Source organism: Nyctibius grandis, chromosome 1 (genome assembly GCF_013368605.1).
Source record: "Nyctibius grandis isolate bNycGra1 chromosome 1, bNycGra1.pri, whole genome shotgun sequence".
Taxonomy (NCBI): domain Eukaryota; kingdom Metazoa; phylum Chordata; class Aves; order Nyctibiiformes; family Nyctibiidae; genus Nyctibius; species Nyctibius grandis.
Window position 1 is genome coordinate 78,520,175 of NC_090658.1, and position 22,468 is coordinate 78,542,642.

A 22,468-nucleotide genomic window follows, 5' to 3' on the forward strand; every position below is an offset into this window, starting at 1 on the left:
AGCTCTCTGCGCTACATGGTCTAATCTTGTATAATCTGTGTAATTTAAGTGCTTTTTGTGTAAGGGAGTACTTAAATTCCTGCTTTGGTTATTCTTCAGAAGGATTCTGTGGACATTTTTTGTCTTTTTTTATTCTGTTATATCTGAAAGTACAATTACCTTCATTAAATAAAAAAGTACACAGGTAGTATATCTGTGGAATAAAGAGATTTTTGTTTTAATCAATTAAATTGACTTTTTTCTTATGGGCCCGTAAATGAACTGTAATGTTTCTGAAAATAAGTTTCGCAGCTTGAAGTACTTTTTGTCAAGTAATTGTAACGAAAGTAGACCATCATCTGAAGCAGCTAATCAGCTCTGTTGACTGAGTACAGCCACCTCCTTCAGCAATTTAACAAAAAAGAGCATGCAGACAAGGGAAAGGGAAATGCTGCTTTTAGCACACCATTGCTTTCTAAATATGAAATTTGAAACTTTATTTTTTTTCATACAGAGGTTACTTTCCTTTTCTTGAAGTTGTGTCTCTGCTCAAAGCAGGAGCGCAATATCAACAAATCTATTGCAAGTATGTTAACAAGAAGAAAAAGAAAGCTTTTACCCCATTCTAACACAGTGTGAGCTGAAGAAGCTTCTCTAAGAATTTGGTACTTGACATGAGTTAGCATATTATCCAAATTCCCAGTGCAGCTGACTAGGGTAAGTGAGTGTTCAGTGCTGTTCAGGCTCCGTTGTTTTCGCTTTGAATTTACTGTTCACTTCAGATTCTGAATAGTCTCGGAACACACAAATGCAAAACCAACTGATGGTGCCTTCAACAGAAGAGCACAAAAAAAGCGAAGCCAAGCGTCTTCAGGTTAAGCTGTAGGCAGCAATGCACTGAAAGCAAATAGCTACTTTGTCACTGAGATAAAGAAGAGAGTTGCAGATGATGCAGGAAAGACATTTTAAAATACTTATTTGCCAAACTTAAATACTCCCTGCAAGATTGCACACGTGTGTGTGGGCACACATGAACATATATGTTTTAAAGTTTCAGTTGGAATGCTTTGTAAATTTTGGGTTCTCTGAATTTGTGTCATAAACCTTTCTTTTTCTCTACTGTTTCTCATTCTCTTTCTCATTACATGTTTTCCTTATGTTCCTCCATTTGTACTTTCCCTGTAGTCCAGTAAAATTAGTTTATACAATTTTTCAGTTTGTTCTGTGTGGAGTTGTAAAATTGGCTGAATGGTATATTGACTTTACATAACTCTAGAACGTGCCTTTCTCTAATTTAACATTACATGTGACTGTTTTTGATGCCTCAGACTGAGAGGTGATAGCATGGGTTTTCAGATGATTGATTCTTTTTAAATTGGGACTCCTATCTTCAGATATTGTTACTAAATTGCCTACTTCATTCAGCAACAGGCTGACATTTTCTTGTTCAGCCTTTTACAACTAATGTAGTAGCAGAAGCTCTTCTTGTTGCCCTCCGCATTCCTTGCAAATGTCAATTCAAAGTGAGCTTTGGCTTTCCTGATACCATCCCTACATGCCTGGGCAATGTTTCTAAACTCCTATGTAGCATGTCCCTGTTTGCACCCGTCTGTATACTGCCCTTCTTGCATTGGAGCTCTGACAATCTGCTTAGCCAAGCCAGTCTCCTGATACTTGTATTTTTGAGTAGACCTGCCAGCTTTCCTGAGCTCCTTTGCTCTTCAGAGCTGCTTCCCATGGCCAGTTACCAGTTCCTTCAATAAGCTGAAGTTTGTTCTCCTCAAGGTCCAAATCTGTGCTCTGCTGCTTGCCTTCTTCACTCCGCTCAGGATCTTGAACTGTACTAGTTGATGGTTGCTACAGCCAAAGCTGCCTTTTATTGTCACATCTCCATCCAGTTCTTCATTGTTTGAGAACAGCTGCATGCCACCATTGTTGACCCATCCAGTATGAATACCAAGAAGTTGTCCCTGATATCCTCCAAAAATTACCTGGGTTGCTTGTGCCCTGCTGTGTTCCCCTTCCAGTGGATGTCAGGGAGGTTAAGGTCTCTCAGAAGAACCAGGGCGTGTGGTTCAGAGACGACTTTGAGTTGTAGAGAAGACTTCATCTGATTCCTCATCCTTATCAGGTGGTTCTGTAACATACTCCCAACACATCATCCTTACTGGTCTCTCTGCTGATCCTGACCCGCAAGCTGTCTGAGTCTTCTCTTTGCCCATTGAGCCTGTGAGGCAGAAATAAAATGTTATTAGTAGTGTCTAAACTGGATAAATTAATACAGAACAGAGATGGCTGGATTGAAAATGGAACATCAGTGGAGAAATCTTTAGGCCTTGATCAAATATTAATAAAAAAGTAGTTTTTTTCATTACATTATTTGGCATTGGTTTCAGCCCTGTGTATGGCTAAGTGGATAGTGTTTTTAGTCTACAGTCGTATTTTACTCTGCAGGTTTTTGTATTTAAGTTGCAGTCAGCTTGGTTATTGAAAGCAAAATGTTATGTTACCTTCTACTGAAACTTTATTTACTTCATTGAATTTCATTATGTTAAAAGTTTCAGTGTGGTGTTTGTTTTATTCTGAACCTCTGTGTGTATTTTTGTGGTAAGCTGAAAAATAGCTCTATTTAAATACAGATCCCATTGTATCTTAGAGATTTTTCTTGTCTTCATGATGACTTCATACATTATTGTATGTGGATTTTGAGACGCAGGGAGGCTTTCCTGTTTCCAAATTGTAGTTAACAGCACAATAGTCACTAAATGGGTAGCCTGGATGTCTGTAATTCTGTGATGCATCTTGTCCATAGGCTTAGTGTGAGGTTGTTACTATGTAGAGTTTGCTTAGTTTGCATTTTGATAAGAAAGGTGTGAGCATCATGGTTTTGTTCTCTGCTCCATTTGGCCACCTGACTGGCAAAATGCTTCTGCTTTGTGGAAGGAACATCACTCCTATCCTTCCTTGTCTCATTAGCAGTGTCAGGACGCTTCCTTAAACCTGCCTGTTGCCTGTATGTAGCGCATGTACTAAATTGTGGGTATACATACACGCTCAGTATACTTGACCTTGAGCTTTTTCGTATGCAGCCACCTGCGGATACTGAAGTTAGGGTAGTCCTGACAGGCTGTACTATTGGAAAAAATCATCGGTTGTTTGAATACGTGAACAGCATATTGAAAGAAGCTATCAGTAGAATAATTTTGATTATAGACAGTTATGAAATATGAGATCTGCTGCCAGTTCTTGAAGACATTTGAGGAAGCCTCTGCCTTTTCTTTCTGTGCTAATGAACTTATCCCATCCCATTGCCCCTGCAGAGTTTGTTTCTCAACTCTCATTGTCTTTCCATATTTTCACTTGCTTATTAGATTACTCTAGTTTCTTTTTTACCTCAGTTGCCTTTTGTACTGTTTTCCTTGCTTTGTTCGCCCTTTATCTCCAGATGCCTTTAATATTTACAAGCAATACAGCAGTTTCCTGTCCACTAGCTCTGTCTTGGATCCATTTTGGTTTGAATTCTCTAAGCTTCTACTCTAAAAAAGCTTCTTATTACTGTGATTAATGATCTCTCTCTGACCAGACTCCAAGGTTTGTTCAGTATCCTCATCTGCCTTAGTATCTTTGCACATCAAACTAATAGTTGTTCCTTCTTTTTTGACATGTTATTTTCGTTATGTATTAGTGATTTTGTTCTTGCCTAGGTTTTATCTAGTCTGTTTTATTTTTCTGAGGATGGGTGATCCTTGCAGCTTTACATTCTATCTCTAAGTATTTATTATACTTGTGGCCTAAAAAATATTTTACTGCTACTAAATTGTATTTTGTACTATCCCACATGTGAAATTCGCTGAACTTACTTGAAGCCTTATAGTCTAAATAAGGAATTCTACTGTGATTTTAAGTTTTAATCGCTTTCAGCTATATCCATTGTTCAGCTTTTCAGTCTGAGGCCAGATGGATTATTTCATTTTTCCTTCTTCCGGGCATCTCAAATACAGACCATTTTCAAGCTCTTATTTTCTTTCTTCAGCACTTCCAGAACTCATGGGTTTTTTTTCAACACAGATGGGCCTGAAAAACAGATCTATATTCCTATCCCACTGAGATTATTTTAAATGTTATCTTTCTCCTTGAAACACTACTGTATAAGGTGCGTCTATAGAAGCCTTCCTTTAAACCATTCCATTTCTGTCTTATCAAGTTAAGTGGCCTTGAAGCCTCCTTTAAAAATGCAGAATCTGCAAAGCAAATAAAAAAACATGCTTAGCCTCTGTGGTTAAACTTAATACTGCTGGTTACTCTAGTTAATGCTCAAAATGCCATCTACTTGCTTATCAGGTGTTCATATAATTAATTCTGTGTTGTTCTGCATACTAGTGGAAATATAACTTGTCAGAGCATTCCCATAAAAGTACCAGTCATGTTTGCATTAGTAAAGTCCTAAAGTGTTCAGTTCTCTTGTGTGGTCTGTGGTGAACTGGTTGCTTGTATTTTGGTTTAATACCCTTTTCTCCTTTTTCTTATGTGGCATTTTCTGGTGCTATTGACCTGTGCTGGCTGACTAACTTGAAGCTTTAAGTACACACCCAGGGCACGATTGCTATTGCATGTGCAAAACCAAATGCATAAAAGCTATAGGGGTTTTTCTACGGAAATTTCCCCCACAACAGGGACAGCTACAGCATGTGCATTTGAGAATAGGCAGTCCCAACGAAGAGGAAGGGAAGAAGGTGAAGGAGGAGGGAAAGTTAGTTCAGGCTGTTGTCAGAAAGAAGGTGAAGTGAGATGACTTTAGGGTGATAGCTGAGTGGTGGTGATTGTTTTGCAGCTTGTTCTGCCCCAGTGAGCTCTTTTTTCCTCTCTGAGTGTTTAATCCTTAGGTTTCACACATCATTTGAGCTTCCATTTCATTCATCCTCCATCACATGCACACAGAAAAAAAAAATCCATCCATCTAACTAAAGCACGCAGAGGAATTTGTAATCTGGTGCACTTCATTGTTGTTAATATTTCATCAATATTTATAAAATTGTGGTGGGTTTGCTAAGGCAACGAAAGGCATCTTCCACAGGTAAATCTCCTGCTACTCTCCATAATTTGGCTGGAGGGCACTAGTGAGTGCCAGTATGGGATGAGTCCCCGTAGCACTTGAATATCTCCAGTAATCCAGGGGCATAGTGGTGAAGGTGACTGCTTCTATACTGCATTTGAGGGGACTGAGCTGAGATTTCTAGATTTGACAGGACTTGCTCTCAGAGTACTCCTAAGCTGCAGCATTTTCAGCTTGACAACTTGGCAGTCACAGTGGTAGAAACCAGCCGGAGACAAAGCCTCAAAGTGACTGTTGCTTGGCCAAAGGACAGTAACGCAGCTGTTACTTTCAATGCATATGAAAGTGGGCCTGAGTTTATGTGATATGATAAATATGGGCTTAGTGTTAAAAAGTCACAGCATTCGGTTCATTAACAGTGATAAGGGAGCAGTGAGGAGAACGAATATGAAGTGTGACTTAGGTTGATATTGCCCTTTTATAGCACGTGATGCTCAGAAGGATTCTGTTGTCTAGGTAACAAGGTCTGTACTTCATTTCTTAAGGAGGATGGAACAGATGTTCTTGCAAGAAGCAACCAATTATCGCCAGTGAGAATATTGGCAGTATTTAAACTAATTGCTCTGTTGTTGCATACAGCCCAATTCATATGCTATGAATAGCAAAGAAAATTTAAAGGAAGGAATCTTCCTTGCATGCTTTCCCTGAATGAGATTTTAAAAAAATATTTATGGTTTATAAAATAGCACTCATTAGTGTGTCTTTTCACACTTCCATTTATCATTATATTTTCTTTAATATCATTGAGTCATTTTATTTGGTATTTGTAACATCTCTTTCATGATCATTGAGTCCCATTGCTCCATCGAATCTGTGTCATATGACGTTAATTTATTTTGTTCATTTAAAATACCCCAAAATCTGAAGGCAATGGGGTAAAAGGATACTCACAGTGGAATAAGAGACTGAGGGGCTTTTCTAAGTCATGTAAAACTGTTCTAAGATTTGATTTTTTTTTTTTTTTTTTTTTTTTTTGGCAAAATCCAGGCACAGCTACTCAAATAGGGACTGTGCCATAAAAAGCTGGGGCAAAAGGGAAGCCATATAGACATGTATATACATGTAGGCTGCTGAGGTGGGGACGTAGCTTGTCTGTGGTGGGATAAGCAGGTGGTGATAGTGGCAAGAAAGAGAGGAGAGCTGAAGAGGACAGTGTGGAACAAGGAGTGCCCGAGCTCTCTCACTGCAGCACTCATCAGCAGTGTGCTTTGTTTTTACAAAAGGTTGTGCTAAAGTAACTTCATGTATGAATTAAAGTATTTATCTTGCTTATGGATGTAGCTTTGTCTTCCTGGGAGATTAGTGTAGTCTACAGCATAGGATGTGCTCTTGTCTTTCGTAAGAGATTTGGGGGGAGGTGTGTATGTAAATACGTTTTTATACCTTTGGGATAGAATCTGATATTGGGTATTAAGTAAGAAGAGAGGGCTCTGGGACCAGATTCTCAGGGTACTGTTTGTGGGTTCTCAGCAAAGCTAAGCCATACCATTATGCATTTTAACAAAACATCTGGCCCCTTGCCTGAACTTTTCCGTGCTTCTTGCCAAATATAAAAGGTCTATTCTATGTTTTTTAGGTAGGGCATTGCAAAAACATGTTTTCTGTCTTGAAAATAATAGGATAAAGGAAGAATCCTTGACCTACTCTCTTTTTATCGGCTCCAATAAAGGATGTGCTGTTTTGATTTTTATCTAACTGGAAAATGTCATAATGAATAGAAACAAAGTGCGTGTTGCACTTCTTAGATTATTTGGCTGAGTTATCCTATTGTATGGTAGTGACATGTTGATTGGGACAAAATGTCTTATTACATTCAGTTATTTCAATAACCGTTGTAAAACATTTGCGGTCTGAGTAGGAAAAAAATATTATTTGTAGGGTGTTTTAATCCTTTTTACCAGGCTACTTGCATGCAACTTCTAATCTTTTGCTTGTCAACCTTCCTCTGACTCTGGCTTCTGGCTCTCTTTCTGTGAACTCTTCTGCATTCATCCTCTGTAATTTAATGCAGATGATGCATCTGGTCGCTTAGCTGTATGTATTAGTTTGTGTTTGCCTTTTCAGTCAGGGGCAATACTACTTAAATCTTCGTGTTCACTAGCGGAGCTGCTCTTTTGTTCTTTTCAAACGCTATTGTGTCTAATTCCTTTTCTAAACCTTTGCTTTGTTGTACAGTTTCTTCTTTGTATCAGAATCCTTCGTATTCTGTTGCTTAGACTTCCTTATGATATCTGGTGTGTAAGTATTTGTGACTTCTCATATCCTCTTGTTCCTGCTTGCTTTTCTTCTGTTGGTACACTTCTTGATTCTCCTCGCGTTTCCCTATTCTATCACAGGGTCTGTCAGCAGCAATATTTACTACTTTTGCTGCTTCTTTTGTGCGCTAGAGTGCTTATAATAAAATCTTGCAATCAGCTTCTGCAGATCTTTCACCTGCTTTCAGGAGAGTTTTCTCCATTTTTACAGTTTAATAGTATCACATATCGCCAGTCCCAGGTTCTTTTCACCACCCTTGACATACTCTTTGACCCCTCCTCTTTTCCTGCCTTCCCTTTTCATACAAATCTGACTGATGTTATTCCTGAAGGTCATGCTGAAAGGATAAAAGAATTTGACAGGTACTATATATTTTTCCATTTTCTATCCTTGAAAATAGAAAGTTCTTCCTTATGCCCCTTCTTTTCTCTGCAATGGTTCCATTCCCTTATGCCTCGTTTTCTCCTTTCCGACATTCTGCTCACAACACAGACATTACCCTGCCATCTTAAGTAACCTTACTTTCACGGGAACTAACGCTTAAAAGAGGAGAAGAGGAGGGCACTTTTGCCGGAGGGTTGGTGGGCCTCTGGACTTTGTGCCAAGATTAGGAGGGGTGTTTGCTGTGTTGGACACTTTCCTGTGCATCTCTTCCTCCTTGACATTTCCTATATTTGCCCTTTGCTTTCCCCTCCACTAGTCTGTTTGCCTCAGTCTTGTTTTTCCTACTTAGTTAATTCCTTTTTATACTCTTTGTCCCGTTTCCCACTCCTTGCCTTACCAACACCGTTTTTTCCCTCTTCAGCTTTGCTAGTGTCCCCCTTTTTTTCCCCTCTTCCCTTCTGTTTCCACAGCCAGTCGCACTCCTCACAAGTGATACACTATTGTAGTCCATGTATCCCTCTCCCTTGGTCTAGTCTTTTTTCTAGTGTCCTTCTCCAAGGTCTCAGGTGTCTCCTCACTGCTGATTCCAGCTCTGCTGTTCCTCCCGCTCCCGACGTTGCTGAGTAGAGCAGCCTGTAAGCTGCAGACTGTGTCCCTCTCCTCTTGCTGGCTGCCACGCTGGTTTCCTTCTCCCTGGGATGGTTCTCCTGACTGACTCTTCCTTTACCTTCTTCCTACCTCTCCTCTTTCTGAAGTGGGTTTCATGTCTCTTGCCCCAGAAGAAGTCAGCCTTCTCCTCAGGGACTGTATTAAGCAGGAGAAAAATGGAGGAAATGATCTCCTTTGTTTTAGTGCCAGAGCTGTCTCTGACATGCATCATTTAACAGCTCTAAAGGTCTCTTAAGTCCATTTCTACAGAGTATGCGCAAATAACATTTTTTCCCCCAAGGGAAAGTGAAGCATCAGATGACAGTTTGATGATACAAAATTGCTTACCCTGGTTTTGTTTCTTTGCTAACCTGTGCAGAAGTGAAAACTATCTCATAATACTGAGCAGCTTGTGTGATAAAATTATGTTTGCATCTATCAGCATTGAATTTTAATGTAGTGGAAATGGGAAAGAAACAACCCTAGCTATTTACAGACAGAGATGGCTTCTTGAACGACCATTACTCTGGTGCAGGTTGAGGGCTGGGCGAGAATCTTTGAATCTTCATGACTATTCTTCTGGAAACAGCTCCAAGTTTTGGAACAGTCAAAAAGGCAAATTCAAAGTCAGTAGAATGACTTTAAAGTGAACTACTGAAGTCAAGACCTGAGAGCAGACCAGACTCATAAATCCCTAGTGCGTTCAGACCTTGAGTGTCTATCTGCCGTCCTGATGCCTTTCCACCTCAGAAAGGATACAGTAGCACTAGAAAAGGTAAAGAGAAGGGGAGACAAGAAAGCTGGTGATACACAACTGCTTCTGTATGAACAGACAAAATAGACTGGGAATCTGTGGGTTGGAAGGAGGGGAAGCTGAAGGAAGGTGCGGGAGGTCTAAAATCACTGACTTATATGGAAAAGTTGATCAGGGAATTGTTATTCAGTGTTTATCAGAACAGAAGAACTAGGGCAACTGAAGGAAGATAGCCAATCTTCCCCCAGTACAACCTGATTTTGAAACACAGGTCCCTATCTTGTAGAGTCCAGAGGTAGGACTAAGTTGGCGAGCAGGAATGCGGTTGTGGGCTGAGCAAATGCACAAAACCAGTGAAGGGCCTTGGTTTAAACTGGTTCTCAAGACCCTGATCTGATGGCTTGCTGGAAGCTGACTGCTCATACCACGAAAGGCTTGTACTGTCTGCACGCTGCTTGATGTTCTCTTTTCCTCAGTGTTTGCCTCAGCTACATCAGGGGCAGGACAGTAAGCAGAGGTGAAATGAGTCTTGAGTCTGAGTCAAGTGCAGCAGCTTTTGCATCTTTGAATAGGAACATAGATGTATTACATGTGTTGTCCTCAGTGGTGTTCCTGTAAATTGTTAAATGGTTTATGTGAACAGTCAGATGTTCACTAGTGCCCAGACTGGAAAATCTCAGCCCAAACAATTAGTTTGGTAAAGTTAGGAGCAACAAACATGCAAGAGGCTTGCTGTAGTTTTGGGGATGCTTAGTAGTGGGTGATGGCATAATTGTGTAAGAAATTTTCCTAACTTCTAAAAGATGTATCTCTTTTTCTCCAGGCAGTCTGAAGTTATTATTCCAGAAGGAAGATGCACACAAATGAACTCTGTCGTTTTGGCAGGGATTATAAAAATGTTATTTGCTACTGCTAATTGCATGCTTAATGAGATACACCAGGTCTGGAAGAGTTCTGTTGCAGGTCTTGAGAGTGACTTCCAGTTACTCATTTCTGCATAGTATCTGGAACAGTATCTGCACTCAGTTCTCAGGAAGAAAGTCTAACGTGAGTGTTCATGGTATGTTGTTTTCAAGGCTACATGGCTTTTGCTGCCTTGGGCAAAAAGTCAGTTCAGTATCCATTTGCTTGCAGTAAAAGTTACTTTAGAGAAAGGTTATATTCAGTGGAAGATTAAATGCAGAATGCCACATGCCTAACCTCTCGTGGTGGTAAATATTAACCAGTTACTAGTTTTTACTAGTTACTAGTTTCTTCATCTTATTACCTACTGTTGTTTGAAAACCTCTCTCACAAAACTGATGTTGTTCTGAGTCCTTATGGGTTGCCATAAGAGCATATTTACCAAATCTTGTTTATATTTTTCTCTCTTTGCTCACCAAATTTTGTGAATTACGTTAAACCACCTTTTGAGCCTTCCCAAACCGTATTGGTCCTTATTGGAGGCAATACTGGTTTTGCTGTATTCATTGCCTCATTCAAGAATTTTTCATATTTAATAGAAGAATGAGGAAATAGCAGGCTTTAGATTACAAACTGACTTTTTTATCCAGTTGCAGTCTGATCCTGAGAGTATGAGAGGAATCTTGTGGTAGGTGTTTAATGACTTGGGAGACCGCCAGTGAACACCTTGTTTTAGCTTGCTTCACACATTAGATTTGTCTAACGTGTGGCTAAAAAGATTGCAGAAAATTTGGGTAAAAAGTTAAAACCTATGAGCAAAAGCAGAATCAATTTAATGGGTAATTGTGTTAATAAATGCTAAGAATGTTCTAGCCTTGTGCTAGAACACAATTGTGCTAGAACACATTTCAGTGAAATGCTGAATTTGTTGTAAATAACTGTTAACAGACTGATTACTTCTATAATTCTTCAGTAAAAGCTCTGGAAGAGTAATGTTCTTAAATGAATCTTATCCTGAAACAGTATACAAGAAACCTGATTGTAAAACTATGTGCAAAACTTTTGCTATTTTAAACAGACCCAAGTTAATGAAAGAAAGTTAAGAACCAAAAAACACTCACATTCTCTCCTCCAGTCTGCAGGTGCATTTCTCCCTTGGAGCGTGCTATTAGACTCAATTTATACTTGCAACTATAGGCTTGTCTATTAGCTTGTTTAACTAGAAGTAAGACATTAAAGCAGATCAGTTTAAGTACATCAAACTTTAATGGATGCTGCCATTCAGAACTAAAGCAGCTTTAACTTGATTCCCATCAGGAACAGAGGTTTCATGTGCTTGGTATGTTTTGAATCCATACCTCTGATTTGATTTAATTTGCCATTTAAAGAAGACTTGAACTATAAATTATATATCTAAATTCCTGCCTCCCAGTCTGGAGTAAGTACATATGAAGAATAATCATTAGCTCCTTTTTTTTTCTTTTTTCTCACTAACTGTACATAGGTAAATTTTTCTTTTAATCCTGAAATGCTAAAGTACATACAATTTATGTTACATAGCACTCTCACTGAAGACTTAGTGCGATCTACAAGGTTATATTATTCCTCCCTGACAAATCTACTATTTCTGTGATTCAGCATCATGGAAGCAGGACCTAACAGAATTGTATCCTAACTGGAGGCTGCTGTTGTGTTGCTGCATCAGCCATCAGTGTTTGGTCCAGATTAGGGCATAGGCACTTGATTTAATTTCTTTTGAGTTTCTCAGAGCATGGACTTTATGCTGGCTTCAGGCTGACTGCAGGATAGCTAATATCTGATCTAGCATACCACCTGTGGATACAAAGTTAAGCCATCATTGATTTTTTTTCAAACAGTTTTGAGTCACAGGAGAGTGTTGGATTAATACTTTGTATTATGAGAAGAGTGCCTTTTTAATATGCTATTGGAAATTCTAAATTATTGTTAGACTGTTGGCTAATTATAACACTTGTTTTATATTCCTGTGTATGTTTGTATTGGAGAAATAGTTGTATGCAAGTTGAGGACTTGGATGTGACAGTACTCAGCAGCATCATATTCTTTGACGTTGAATAATACACCAAGTCCTTTCCAAAGCCAGGGTAGAGTTAAATTCTGGAGTTGGATTTGTAACATTCAGCATGCACACTTGAGAAGTCATGTAGGATTTAAGTTACATGATGTATGCAACCTTTCTTGGCTCTTTCCAGGGCTGGGATACCTTCCTTCAGGCTGCAGGGATTCACCTCTATTTACTTGGAATAGTGTCCTTAAGTCTTTTGTGCTTGAGCTGTGTCCTTTCAGGCACTGTGCCCCTTCCATTCAGCAGGTCAGAGCAGTGGAGAAGACTGAAGCCAGGTTTGCCACTTGGTGGGAGTGCTTTGGTTATTGAGCTGTCAGATTAAGAGGAGATGCTGGCAGTCTGCCAGCCAATTTGTTACAGAGCCAAGTCTGTTAGATATCATCTGAGAGAACCCCTCACTGATTGAATTTTACAGGTGGTTTCGGCAGAGATTTTGGATCTTGGGTATAGGTGTGAGAGGGGTGTTGAGCAGCTCAGCGTTGTCATCCCTGATGTGCTCTGGGTCTATATAAAAGCAAACCTGGGAAATTTTCATATCATATGATAGTGAACTTCAGGATCAAAAGCAGAGGTGCATAATTACACTTTTCTCTGAGTCCAACAGACATATTTATCAAGTTGGAAGTTTGGTCATTATCACTAGTAGGATACAAGAAGTTGCTGGATGGAAGTTTTTTCAAGATCTAGATTTTAAATGAAAATTTGATTTAATAATAAAAACATTAATCAAAAAGTCAGTTAAGTAGAGGAGATAATAAGTAAACTTTAGGAATAAAGTGGGAAAATAGATTGTAAGAATGTTTTCTATGGGAATTCTTTTCAGGATAGCATTGCAATCACTGCACAATCCTTTGCATAGGTTAGAAATTTATTACCTCTTGAGAGGTGCATCACTATGGTGCCATAATTAATTATGGTGAGGTTGGAAAACCATACTTTTTGGCCATTCTTTTGTTAAAACCCTTCCTCTTACTCTGGTTCATATAACGTCTATCTTTCTGAAGTCTTTTTTCAGAGTAAAACCTGCTTTGAAAAATGGACGATTGATCAGAATTGATGTCTAGTCTTGTTAGTTGCCCTTCTACAAGGGTTTTGGAAAACCTCAGTTGCCATCACTGTTTATTCTCTGTGAGATACAGTGCAAGAGCAAGGTGGTAACTGGTTGCCAGGAAATCAGAAACGTGCAGAAATGTTAGAATAAGCACTGCAAGAGAAAAATAGTTGCAGTTTAAAAACCCAGACTGAATGCATAGGTTTGTGGAATTATATGATGCTACTTCTGAATTTTAAAGATATATTAGTGAACTGGCGTGTCGCCCCCCCCGTCCCCCCCCCATTGTAAAGACTGTACTAATATAGCTTTAGGTTTAAGAGTCTTTGTTAGTTTGATGGGAAATTTCTTTATCTTCTCAGTAGCGGAAGAAATTTCTAGTCAACTGAAAAAAAATCTCTGTTGAGAGAGACAGAGCTTAAACTTCTCTATACCTTTCAATTGGGAGGAAAATGGTTATAATCTCTGTTGAGAGAGACAGAGCTTAAACTTCTCTATACCTTTCAATTGGGAGGAAAATGGTTATCATTAAATCTCTGTCAGACTGACCAAATTTGACTACAGAGCTGCCTTTAACTCAAGAGAAAGCGTAGAATTCGAACGTCCTGAAGGAAACAAGGTTTCCTTTAGGAAGATGCAGAAATTCAATAATAATTCACACGTATTTTATAGAAAAGATATGAAAATAAATGATATATTTAATATCAACTGGAGCTAAGTTGATATTGTATGATCTTAACGTTGGCATTTCCTTGTATAGTTGTATTAAAAATTAAAAATTTTCTTGTTTTGGAAGTAATTTTACAATAGTTCTGTCTTTCTGTTTGAAAGTCTGTGCCATGGTATATACCATATCGGTAACTAAGAAATGGAAAGAATCATTATACTTGTATTTCTGCCTATGTTCTTCAAGAAAATGCTAAAGTTACTTTATTTTCTTTTGCTGGGAACCTCAAGAATTAAAAATGCAGTTACCCTAGTTTCTATTCCTTTATTTTAGTTAAAACATAATACTTATGAAAAGCCTTTTGCCAAGCTTTTGTTTCAGAATAATAATGTTATTTAGCAATGCCAGACTATTTTCAACTCCCAAAATGAAAACATTTATAGAATAAATACTTTCTTTATCCTTGTCATAGGAGGAGGGTGGGGCAGATTTTTGTCCTCTTCCTGTCCTGACATTTGGCAATTTACTGGCTAGATTCTGTTTGGTGTCTTTTTACCTATTTATTTTTTAAAACATACTTTATCTTGTGGGAGTTTGGAGCCCTCACATTTTGGAGGCTGTGTGCTTTAGAGAGGTGGAAGTATAAAGAAAGGAGAAGGTTAAAGGACGTGTAGAGCAGACTTGGGGGGATGTTTCAATATGAAGGACTGCTTGGGATAAAACTGATGAAAATTGGGTGCTTGTATAGGAGAATTAGAGGCAAGAAGAAAGTCTGCTTGGACTCCTGCTTTAAAATATTTTAGCTTAATTTGGTGTATGCCTTGTAAACTGAGGCAGCGTTCCTAGCAGTTCATGTAAAAGCAGCAGTTGTTAATTTTTGGTATTTCAGTCTGCCTCCTCTACTTGGTTTTGCGTCCCAAAATCTGTCCAAGGACCAGTATACAAAGAATATGTCCTCTCTGAAGCAGAGCTTAAGCTGCCACTTAAACTTTTACCTTTCTTTTTAGGTTCTTTGGGCAGTTTCTTTTTTTTATGTGTGTGTATATGTATCCCTGTCCATTTTTGTTGCCTACATGTTTTTGAGACCTCTTATACATGTGCCAGCCACAGACAGCTTGCATCTGGAAGGACTGATAAACGAACCCTCCATATCTGCTCAGTTTGAAGCTGTTACTAGGTAAAGACATTTTTTTTTTTCTTTGGTATGTCAGTTATCCAGTAACTCTGTAGGTGGAATTTCTCCAACTAGAAACAGGAAGCCAAATTGGAAAATCTCAAACTCGAGAATCAATTGTCTCACTAAACAAAGCTGAATTTTGAGTAGTTTTTTAATGTGGTACGCAGTTTCAGTTCCCCCTCTCTTTTCTTCTTCTTGATAATTTTGAGACCTGTAGCACAGTTAGCAAAGGATTGTTCTTACAAGCTTAATAAAATTAATAGCTGACTGGTTTTATTTTGAGAGGCCCGTATATACCTGCCTTGGGGAAAAGCTGCAGCATGAGCTCAATATGACAATAGGCATCAGAGGGTCTATGTGGAAAGGATAAATTAATAACACAGAGGAGAGGATCTAGTCTTGATTAATAACATCTAAATAAGTTGGAATTTTTAAAGAGCTTCTGAAGGAGTAAAATGATGATCTTTATGTTCCTTTGAAAACTCCAGCTTCAGTTTAAAACCAGCTTCAGTGACCCTAGAGACTTTGAATATATTCATCACACAAGATGCAGCTTTAAAATTCTACACTGTATAATTGCATTTATGAGCAATCAGGCTCGTGCTTTGGTCTTTCCTGTGACTTCGTGATCCACATCTCTGCCTGTTAAAGGTTTTTATTCTAACCTTGAAAACGGTTAAATGCATTACAGAGTGCATTTCCATCAAAGAAACTACCAAGGTTGTTCCAGATCAGTTTAACTACGTAGATCAAAAGACTGGACTAAACTGTGTGAAAGATAGGAACACCTCTCAGATGAGATTGGCCTCAGAATAAATTTCTGAAGATGATTACGGGTTTTGTCATTGCTGACACAGAAATACATGTTTACTGCAAGATTTACTAGTGTAAGTAGTGAGAGCAGTGTTTGTCTTCCTGTTTTCTCTGTTTTTTCTTAGGTTTCTGTGCACAGTGAAATGAAAGTTTCTGTCCTCACCCTGCTTTTGTAGGTGGTGGCTAGAAAGCATTATTCATCCTATGGTGAAAAAGTATTTTTGTGCAAGAGTTATTTCTTTGAGGAATGTACAGTCTGACTATGATGATCAAGCTGCAAATGAGATACGCTGTTTTCCGTGCTATTGAGAAGCTATTCCTGATCCTTCCTGTTCACGAGATGCCATCTTGCAGGGTAAATTTATCTCTTATCAGTTGTATCTGTTTGTTCTTGAACCGTGATTGTCATTTAGTGTAATTACGTCTTTCATCTTTGGTGCTCAGGCCTTTGTATTTTAGTGGGTATCAATCTTACTTCCTTTCAATGTTTGATCAGTTACAGTAACTGAGCAAGCTTGTTCTTCCCTGTTGTAGATTGTTTGGTCCTTTGGTCACCCTTTGCCTCTTTCAGGGCGAGTTCATCTTTTTGTGTGCATGTGGAAGGGGAGATGTTTGAGCATAGGTAAAGAAAACAACGTATAGTATTTCAAAAATATATCACAGAAACCTTTTGTGCATTGATATCAATACATCCCTTTCTCTCTTGTAAATACCTCAACTAATATATCTAATATCAGATTTACTCTCTTAATTTTCTTTGTTGTTTTATAGTAATCAGTTCTACCTTTTTGTCACTTGTACCTCATGACTTGTCAGTCTGTGGTAGAAATTCTTGGTTAGTTTCTAAGTGCATGAATTCAGATTTTGTGCTGTTAATTTCATCCCATTTCTGTTACCCTTTGTTTACTCAGTCATAGAATGAAGTCTCATAGAAGATGATGTATTATCACACCCCTTTTCTTCATGCTTCATGCTTCTTCCCTTCTTCAAGGGAATGTTACCTTTATTTGATCAGATAATTTCATTCACACTCGTAATTTTGATGCTAAGATGTGTTTTATTAATAATCACAATACCTATTCTTTGGTAGCTCTCCAAATAGTTAATATATAGAACTATTTTAGCTTGAAATGTTTTCCATCATCAGCTGCCTTTTTAGGTAGTTTCTTGCTCACCTCAAACTTCTTCCAGTTGTCATCTTTCCCATCTGGTGAAGTACTTAATGCTATTATAAAGCTGAAATTTGAACACAGATCTTTTGCTTGTGTAGCAAAACAATTATCAGAGAAGAAAATCAGTATAGTTTGTTTTTAACACGTTTTTCTTTATATTCGTCATTTCAAAATGGGTTTTTGCATGCTTTGGATTAACAGGTCTGCAAACGCCTTGTCTCCTTTCCCTGTCCCCTTTATAAATGTATGTACTGTATTTGCTAATCATGTGATGCCACCTCTGAGTTCTGCTTATATCTGACTTGTGTTAATTTTCACTTTCTTAAACGTGAGGCATTTTTATTATGCGTGTGTTCATTCTTTCCATGATCAGTATCGTAGCTGTCATTAAAACCTGAGGTAAAATATTTAAGATTTTTATTTTTGTCTTTAAACTATATTATATCCCACTTTTTTTTTTTATTCTTGTGCTTGTGCACTCTCTTGTGCTTCTTCTCTGGCTAGAGAATCTTTACTCTTTATTTTAACTTTCCATGCAAAGTCTAACTCAGCTTGACCACTGACACTTTACATTTCCAATGCTTCAAGCTTCTATACCCATTCTGTTGCCAACTTAACTTTTTCTCAGGCATCAGAGGCTTTCCCATCATGACCCCAACCCCTCCCCTGATATAAGAGACATTCATTTGTGAGGGAAATGCTCAGTGTCCCTTGTGAGAGAACTTGTCAGACAGCAGAAGAAGTTGCTATCAGTTCTGCGTGTAGTGTGTAGCTGCATGGAATCCTACAAGTTGTTTCATGCTATTTGGGCTATCCAATGCAGCATTTTAAAATTTGAGATTGTGGCATCAACTAAGAACTGTGATGAGCAAAGATGCTTGTACAATTCTCTTGACCAGAAGAACAATTAAAAAAAAAATCTAATATGTTTAGAAGAAAGCCATTGTACAGGACAGGCAAAGTTGCACGGATGTTGACAATTCAGAATGATGTCCTGCGCAATGACTTTCTGCCTAAACTGCTTTGTATGCTGTTACGAAGAGAGAAATGTGCTGTAACTCACCTGAGAGACAGGTTTTTATTAGCATTTTACTGCAAGTTGGATATGCTGGAACTTAAATTTTAGAGGAACAATAAGCTAAAGTACTATTAAAATATGATGCTGTGTTCACTTAGTAATAAATTCCAGCAGTTGCAGATCCTTTTTACATTAAGGTTGTTATCCTGTAATAAGATGTTGTCAAGTACACTGGAATCTTTGCATCACTAGGACAGTTTATTAATTTCTTCTTTTTAACTTTAGACTTGAATTAACCAAGTCTCCAAACTGATTTACTTCTGCACGAGACCTGAGAAAAATAGTATTGGTATTACGTTTCATTTATCGGTTTCGTATGTTTAAAGCTTATACGGCAATCTGTGGTGCAGAAAAGCTGTAGACAATGATTTACCATGTCTCTGAAGTTGTCCTTGGGATTCTAGGTATGGCTAAAATGCACTTTTGTGAAACGTGTTTATGGTGATGAATGAATGTACAGACATTTGAGAAAAAGGTGCATGGCTTAACTGGTAAGACATATATGGCATGTGACAGCTAATAAAGGGAGCAGTGGAAGGGTGAAACAGGAAGGTAAGCCATTAGACTAAGCTAAAGTCTTACCTAACTGTAGTCTTACGACACTTTTTTTTTTCCTTCTGCCCTATATCTCCTATTTGGACAACATATTTAAAAATTAGTTCTTCTGCTCCCTTGTTCAAAGAATTTGAAGTCAGGTTCATTCTTAGCCTGCACAAAGGCAATAGGAACCCCCAGCCCTAGCAGCAAAGCAAAAATGGCAAATCCAACATTAGATGAGTTACGTCTTTTTTTTCAAGATTAGGGTTAGCTGAAGAACTAGGTGCTACCCTGACATCCTTTAAAGCAATATATGATTTTGAAGCCGTTTAGACAAAAATTAATGACAATACAGTTAGGTGGTTGGTGTAGAAGTTAAATATTGACAAAATTGTAGTCAAACATAGAAGTCTTTAGGGTAGGTATTTGATACAACCGTGATGCAAGTAGCTTTAAATACGTCCCCGTGTTTTCACATTATTGGTTTCCACTTGTCTGCTTTAATGGAAATATTGTTTCAGAAGTCTCTGATTTCTTTTTAGCTAAACCTTAGATCAATACTTGTCTTTAAAACACTTGTCTCAAATTTTCTGTCTCTTGATTTCCATAGCTGTATATTTGTTTCTGCCCTGTATTCCTTACTGATCACATCTTTCCAGTGTTTTTTTCAATGACTCCCCTCATCTCTACTCTTTATGTACCTGTGAGTAACATCAGTTCGGTCCCTGTGGTCACCCTCTCTTCTGCTGTTGTCTGTCTCTAGATGAGGTTATTTTTAGACATAAATCTGACCAACATTTCTGTTCATGACTCGTGCTAGTCACTTGCACCCTAAGCTATAGTTTCTGATCTTGTCTAGTTGGTGTCCAGCACCGCTGCAAGCCCAGTGTAGCTAGAGCAGAGCTTCCGTTCTTGATCCAGTGCCTTGGACTCCAGAGTCAACGTTTCCTTAGTCTGGCTCCCACTGCTGAAGCGCTGGCTGCTGCGGCACCTGTAGTCTCAACGGCCAGAATGTAAAAAAGCCTTTAAAACCGTTCTGGTTTGGATGTGCACTGCTTCTTTCCATTTGCAGCTTTCTATTTTACATGAAATTTATTATGGCCTCCTGTTATATTAGGGTTGTGGCTTGGTAGAAGAAGAAAAAGGTATAAAGGTCCATTGTTTACTAAAACTACAAAAGCACTTCCAAAATTACTATCTATAAGTGCTAAAGCATTCACTTAAAATAGATAGATGAGAATAACATAAAATGGGTTGTCTTCCTCCTTAATTAATAAATCTGTTAATCTGTTAGAGTACAGAATTGATAGCACAAAAGCTTATTTAAATATTCTTAATAATAACTTGTCAGTATTTTCTGTTAAACACGGTTAGATGGAACAAGATGATTTGACAAGTTTTCAGTCTAGTTTTTAATATTGATCGGTGCCTACATAGCTACAGAATGAGTTTAAGTCAGGGAATCAAGTCCATAAATATTCTGTATAAATTACGAGTATCCTCTTAAATATAACTGTTAGAGAAGATGTGTTTTGGTAAGCATTCATGTCTCTGAAATGTTTAAATGTTTTGCTTTGTACCTGCTTCTCTTGGGAGAAAAACATACATTGTTATTTATAAGGCTGCTGTAGCCCCTATGATTAAGGTATCTGGAACATCTCGGCATCTTCTAGATTACAACTTTAAAAATAACCTTATTGCTTTTCACATGTTCATTTACAATAGGGTTTAGAAAAATTGCTGGCTTTTCTGATCAGAGCAGACTTGAGAAGCAGGCGGGTAGAGAGTGTGTCTGTAAGCTGCGTAGGCAGACTTTGTTAGTTTGGTGGGAGCTCTTGCCATCTACGGCTGCGACTGTAACTGGTCATCCAGCAGCTGGAAAATAAAGGCTGGGAACTTTGCAGAGATTGTTTGTTGGCCTTAGAGTGCTCTGTTCTTCAGCTTCAGGTCAGATACAGACGTTCTCTGTTAGAAACATGTGTAGTATAAAACTAACGTAATGATTTCTCACTCATGTTCTTATTTTTCTTTTTTACAAAAAACAGTGTTTAAGATCATACCAGTAATAGTTTGGTTCCATCACGTGAAAAATGCTGGGTTTGGATAAGGATGCTTGTTGTGTCACGAAGTTGAATCAAAAGAGGAGAATGATGCAATAGAAAGAACTTACTTATTGTAAATGTGTGTGTCACTGTTTCGGATAAGAATTTTACCACTTTCTTTAATATGAAAGTATCCTTTTTCATGACTCGCGTGAAAAGTAGAGGTTTCAGGTTTCATTTATTAATCAGGTTATTCTGAGAGATGGTGACCACTGCTACGTGCAGTTTATCTGTGTGGATTGGTGGGAGCAGAGGTGTTTGAGAGCTGCAGAATATACACATTCTTGTCTCGTTTTCTTATAGCACCTTTCTGATAATGCACAACACTGTAGGCATTCTTTCTATTATGCTCTACATAATATTTCTGTTAACTTGTTTATTATATGCTAGAATTTGATATGGAACTATATTCTCTTTGGCTCTTTCTTACTGCAAAATTTTACTTATTTTGAGAGAATGCGTTATTTCATTTAAAAAAAAAAAAAGAAAACAATTTATTGCTGCCAACAGTATCTTTGAGAAAAATATAATAGCAATTAAAAAAAAATGTGCCTACTATAATGTTTTTTTTTTCTACCCCTAGTTTTAAAATTGTCCTAAAATGAAAAGAACTCTATTAAAAATGAAAAGAAAAATGGCAGAGGCATCACATCAAATCCCTACTGGGAAATAGTTTTTAATATAACTAACAACAAGGTATACAGCAACATCTCTTGATGCATGTCGAAGAGGCAATTTTAATCACTAGGGTTTCGTTAGTTTATAATTCTGCAAGTTTTTATTTGTTACAATAAAAATAATTTTGTCACTTATCTTGTAAGTGATACATGACCATGACTATTGATCAATTCATTAGGAAGGAATTTCTTTCTTTTACAGCTAGAAATGCTTAGTGTTAGGGAGAGAAAGAAACAAAAAGACAAAACCACTTCCTGCATGGTAGAAAAAGCATTTAAATTATTTCATTTGCTGTATTCTTTAGAAGATCTCTTCTCTTGACACATGTCTGTATTGCCAAATGATAATATAATTTAAAATTAATCCTTTTCCATATCCCCCCCCCCAAACATCTCGAGTCTTTTTCTGTAAGGTGAAAAAAGAAGATTCATTTCTCTCAAATGTGCCTTGGAACCTACTCCATTTACTATTTCGCCATTATAAATTGATTCTTGGCAATTTATGTACTAGTGCTGCAGATGCAAGCAATTTTCAGATAAAACAGAAGTGATCAATCATTCTTGTGACTGGAGTATGGAGGGGAAAAAAAGTGATTTTGTGGAAATTATATTTTTGGGAGTACCACTTCCCAGCTCCTTCTGGGACTGATTTAATCTGGCAGAAGGATGACTTCAGCAGCGGTGCCTGCTTTAATGTGCTGGCTAATTAGTCATGAGACCTGGTTTTCTTTCTGGCAAGCAGTAAATAACCTTGGGTTTATTTCTGGATTACAGGATAGTAGCTGAAACAAGCATTAGAAAAATGGTTTTGGTAAGCTTTTCTTTGAAAACAGCCTTATGTTCTGAGAACAACCACCCTGTGGATGTGGAGGCAAGTGAGGCAGGGATCCAGTGCAAAAGACGACTATTGGTAATACAATAATTATGTGGTGATCAAGAACTGTGTTGTCCACACAAAGAACTGGACCAACTGCACAGGCTTCATTCTGGCATCCTCAAATCATGATGTTCACCTTTGATAAGAGAACGGTTATGTTTGTGTGTAATAACATC

General features: G+C 37.9%; 1 protein-coding gene across 1 annotated transcript in view; it reads left to right on the plus strand.

Moving 5' to 3' along the window:
• The window catches only part of CDK19 (cyclin dependent kinase 19), a 134,813-nt gene that overhangs the window by 28,389 nt on the left and 83,956 nt on the right, over window positions 1-22,468 (plus strand). The window lies entirely within an intron of this gene.